Source organism: Panicum virgatum, chromosome 6K, assembly GCF_016808335.1.
Source record: "Panicum virgatum strain AP13 chromosome 6K, P.virgatum_v5, whole genome shotgun sequence".
Classification (NCBI taxonomy): domain Eukaryota; kingdom Viridiplantae; phylum Streptophyta; class Magnoliopsida; order Poales; family Poaceae; genus Panicum; species Panicum virgatum.
Window position 1 is genome coordinate 11,123,517 of NC_053141.1, and position 4,979 is coordinate 11,128,495.

Genomic DNA, 4,979 nt, shown 5'->3' on the forward strand with positions numbered 1-4,979 from the left:
TAATAGTCCGAGAGTGCAGTTGGTTTTCCTTTATATGTATTAAACACACACATATATATATATACACTTATATATTTATTCTCATGTATATGCACTTTTAAAAGAAGAAAGAAAACCAACATAGTTCCTGAATCATAACTTGTCCCTTAGTTAATAGGCTGCCTTTTATTTCCTATGCCGGCAATCACTATAAGAAATGTGGTGATCTATGACGAAAATTTTATGATATTTTAATGAAGCGTCACAATTGCACACAATCTATGACGAATTTGAAGGTATGGATCCTAGGCCCAAAACTTTATGACGTTTTATTGAATTCATCATAATTGAGCCCATAAAATATGATGTTTTATTAAATTCGTCATAACTGAGCCCACAAAACATGACGTTTTAATATTAATGTCATAAAAATCGTCATAGCTATTTTAACTATATGTTTTGACTTTTTCATTTTCAATTCAAGTTTTTGCTTCTCTTATTTGATGCTTATGTGGCAGACTAGTCAGCGCACATGAAAAGGAATCTAAAAGCCTTAAACCAAATTTTAACATTCTACTAAGTCCTATTCTGCTCCCTATCGTCCTGTGGTACATGCATATGTGATTGAATAAAAAAAGTGATTGGAAAAAATTTGAATTTGGCGTTAAACCTATCCTCCCGCAGTATGCATGTGATTGGGAAAAAAATTGTCATGTTAGCAGTATGCATATGTGATTGGGAAAAAAATTGTCGTGTTAATAAAAAGTGGAAACAGGGAATCGAACCTTGCATCTCTGGGTTTGGAGAAGAGAGCAAATACCACTACACTACTTCTACATTTGTACTATAGAGTAGTGTTGTAATTATACATATGCTTGAGGTTCCAAAACGAAAGTGTTACCAGTACGCCAGGATTCGGACCAGGGTCTTGAGGTTCCAAAACGAAAGTGTTACCAGTATGCTGCGACTCTGTTTGTGACTAAGTGAGGTATTATTCTGTTTTATCTGATCACTGAGAAAATAGATCTGCTAAGAAAAAAAGTGTGGTGTGTGCAGTTGGGGTTCGAACCTGGCTGGCTGCGTTCTCCAAGCTCGGTCCTTTCCACTACACCATGCGTCTGTACGTTTTGTTTAGTAAAGGGTATTTTTTATACTTTCTCTAATGCTTGCTGGATTGAGATGAAGAACACATGAATAGTTCATCTTTCTCTTTTTAATTTGGATTTCAAAGTTACAGATGGTTTTTCTCCCTCATCATAACTCCAAATTTGATAGGATTTTTTTCAATTTTTTTCTAAAATTGTTATATTTGATTTAGTGGCATTTTTTAGTTATTTACTATATTCTATCGGATCTTTTTCCTAAGGCTTGTTTTCTCCACAAAATAGAAAATAGAGTAAATAATTTTTTTGCACAACAAGTGCTAATGTAAATCGACAAATGCTAATAGGAGAGTGAAGGTAAGATTGTGTCCAAAATTGATGTGTATGTGAGCAAGAAAATACTTTAGGATGTATAAATCTCAAAGTTTGAGTTGAGTTGTATGAAACAATGTGAGGAGTCTATCCATTCTATGAACAATATATACTTCAATCTTCATGAAATGTTTTGAAATTTTAATGTTAAGCTTATAAACTCATAAACTAATTCTATGCCAATTTATATAATTTTCAAAAAGGTTTTAAATATTATTATCATTATTTTATAATAAGGTTTTGAATAGAAATTTGAACTATCCCTAACAAACATTTCAAATTTTCATCTATTTTTATGATATGAGCTAAATTGAACAACCATACTTAAAATTTATTTTTAGGAATTTTCTAAATGGTATTTGAAATAGAAGTAGTTCAAATTGTAATTATTTTCTATAAACATGTAGAAAATCATTTAAATTATTAAAAATAGTAAAGGAGCTCAAATTTTTTTGAAACTTCTACAAAACAGCTTATATGTAGTCTATTATATATAAAAAATATATTGGTACATACAAGATAAATATTCTTACTTGTTACTTCACAATGGTGCAATAAAATGATAAAAGAAAAAGAAAAATATTAATTAAACCAGGCCCAGTTCAGCCCAAATGGCCCAATTGATTTTGATCGTCCATTCCCGATCCAACGGCTGGGATCGCTCCTCCATGGTATAAATTAAGAAGAAACCCTAGCTCTACAGGCCACACTCCACACTCGCATCCCCTCCTGCCTCTCTCGCACCGTCCTCCCTCCTGCCCTCTATGCATGGCGGCGGTGCAAGGCCCGGCCACATCGCCACCCTTCCTACCCGCTGGAAATCGTCGCGCCCGCGCCTCCCGCTGGAGCCGAGGCCTCAACAAGCGCCAGCTGCTCAAGCTGGCCGGACCTGTGGCTGGCCAGACATGTGGCTAGCCGGACCTGTGCTCGCCTGCCTCCCGTAGTCCCACCTCACAGGCTGGTCTGCGATGGCGGCGGATCTCCTCCCTTCAAACCTGCTTTCGGACGCGGTGCCGGAGTAGGCTCTCTCCCCGGTGCATCCGACCCATCGGCGAGATCTGCCGCCGTCGTCCACCCCGGCCTCGGCAGCCAACAGATCCACACACCACCTCGGTCCCCTTGTCAATCCTCATCGTCTTCCTCACGATTCAATCCCTAACTTAATATCTCTGCTGCTTTTGTTTCACAGCTTGGGCGCCCAAACTCGGCACAGATTTGCAAGCGAGAGGGGCGGAGCTACCAGCCGAGCGCACCGAAGCCGGCGAGGGATGGCAGTGGCCCGTGCGCCCAGCGCGTGCGTTTGGGCATGAGGCGGAGAGGAGCAGCGGTTCCATAATATTTTTTTTATTGTGCCCGACCATGGTCAGCTGGCTGGCACCAAAGGTGGGGAGGGCTGGCGCATATTTGTGGGACGCGGTGAGCAGCTTGCGAATGGGCGATGAGCAGGCATACGGGAGGGCGAGGTTGGTGGGCTGCGAGGCCTCCCTTGCCAACGGAGGCATGCAGGTCCTCTCTCTAGGTGATGAGTCGTTGGATCCATCTATCCTCCTCCTCCCTTATTGTTATTGTTCAATCCGTTGCTTATATGCTGGCGAACATAATCATGGCATGATTTAATCTGTGGCTTCTAAGCACCTGGGTGGACCAAGAAAGTGCATGATTTAATTGGATTCATGGTCCAGGTGCTCTGTTTTCCATAGCACATCTATGCATCAACTGTTCGTTGAAATGCGTACCTAGGATATAAATGATATTACCAATAGTTTGCACATTATTCCATTAGTAAAAAATAGCAGTAATTAGTCGCGCACACTACCTAGACTCATTTGTGCTGGTAGCTTGTTGCAATTTAACAGTATATTTAGCTTTTGCACTGCTCTCTGTTCCCTAGAAGCTGACTCTTTGTATTCTTTTATCTGACTTGCAGAGCATCACATTTCAGTGTGAATAAGGAGAAGAGTAACAATAATGGTTTTTACCATTTAATCTAACCCATGATTTTCCTATTTACACAATAAGTGCACATTGGTAAAAGAATAAATCTTGCTATCTAATTTAAGGATGCATGCTCCTTGGAAATTTAATAACTCGGCTCATAAATAAATGTGGGATCTGTTTGCTTCATGCATATGTTCAGCTCTGAATGTCTATTGCATGATATTATGGTTCTAAAAGAAACACGGTGGTGCATTGATCTATTGCATTCTCACTTGATGATTGAAACCAAAGGGCTGGTTAGGCTTCAAGCCATTTTAAAAGGGCTGGTTAGGCTGGCATATGATTTGATTACAGATTACCATATTTTCCTATAGAAACATATCGTGCTCTTGTTAGAAAATAACTGACATGGTCGTGCAACAATTTAGTTTGTGAGCTTTTAGTTTTTTCGTGCAACAATTTAGTTTGTTTGTGAACTTTTAGCGTTGTATTAAATTACAGAATGGCTGGTATATTATTGGTTCTGTGGAAGATATCCAAACAAAACTTTTAAAGTGGCAGGAAGCTGCAGCTAAACGCGAGCGAGCCATGGCCTAGGCTCTTACTCATTAGGTAGTTTATCCAACTTTTATACCATATGCTGTAGCTACTTTCTCTGAAACTGAGCCAACCTCTTAAGAGCAAACCAATAGTATTGATATGCATATGTCTGTTTTGTAGGTATTTTGTGACAAGCTTGAAATAGAAACACCTGCAGAAATAACTGTGATTGAAGTAAGCAAGCTAAGTTGGAAACAAAACACATGCTTTTGCTAAGTCAAAGCTAAGCAACAAGGTGGCATGTTAGCTTCTGGTGGAACTTCAACCTTTTGCAGGAACAAAACTTTGCTGTTGTAGCTTCATGTACCTTTGGTTGTTTCCGCTCCTTTTTGTTGTGTTTTGTCCTAAGCCTTTTTATTGTTTCTGATCCTTGAATGTTGGGCTGCTAGTGCTACTAGTTGGAAAGACTGTATGTGATCCCTTATTTTGATGTTATTCTGGATGGAATATGGAATATTATGGTCCTATATTTTGGTCTGGTATTTTTTGTTGTGGTTTATGGGCTAGAACTATTAATTTCATTTATGGGCTATATGAAAATTGGTGGGCTGAATTTTTATATGGGCCCATCCACGAATGGGCTGTGCTGCTGATATCACCATCCATGTCACCTATCATTGCCATTTCAGCAACCATGACATCATCATTGCCATCCACATCATTGCCATGTCATCAGCCACGTTATTCTCATTAATTTATGACATGGCAATTGAATCTGTGACGTTAATTTTCGTCATAAAAAATGGGTTTGGGTTGGGCATGGGTTGGGCTTCGGGGGCCCGGGGCTATTTTACGACGGATTCCAAACGTCATGGATCAAGCAATCCGTGATGAATTTTTAAGGAATGTCATGAGGTATGATTTGTGACGCTCAATACATGATGCAATTTGAGATCGTCATAGATACTGATTTATGATGGTTTTTTAGTGATCTGTGATGAAATTTTATCGTCATGTATCAACAGATTTTTTGTAGTGAATATATTA

General features: G+C 39.2%; 1 long non-coding RNA gene across 2 annotated transcripts; it reads left to right on the forward strand.

Moving 5' to 3' along the window:
• Positions 1-2,162: 2,162 nt before the first annotated feature.
• Positions 2,163-4,474, forward strand: LOC120711730. Of its 2 annotated transcripts, XR_005690458.1 has the most exons (3): positions 2,163-2,973; positions 3,894-4,004; positions 4,113-4,474. It is a non-coding gene; the product is annotated as an uncharacterized LOC120711730 (long non-coding RNA). The 2 variants fall into 2 exon arrangements; XR_005690457.1 differs by having other exon boundaries at positions 2,163-4,004.
• Positions 4,475-4,979: the final 505 nt, after the last annotated feature.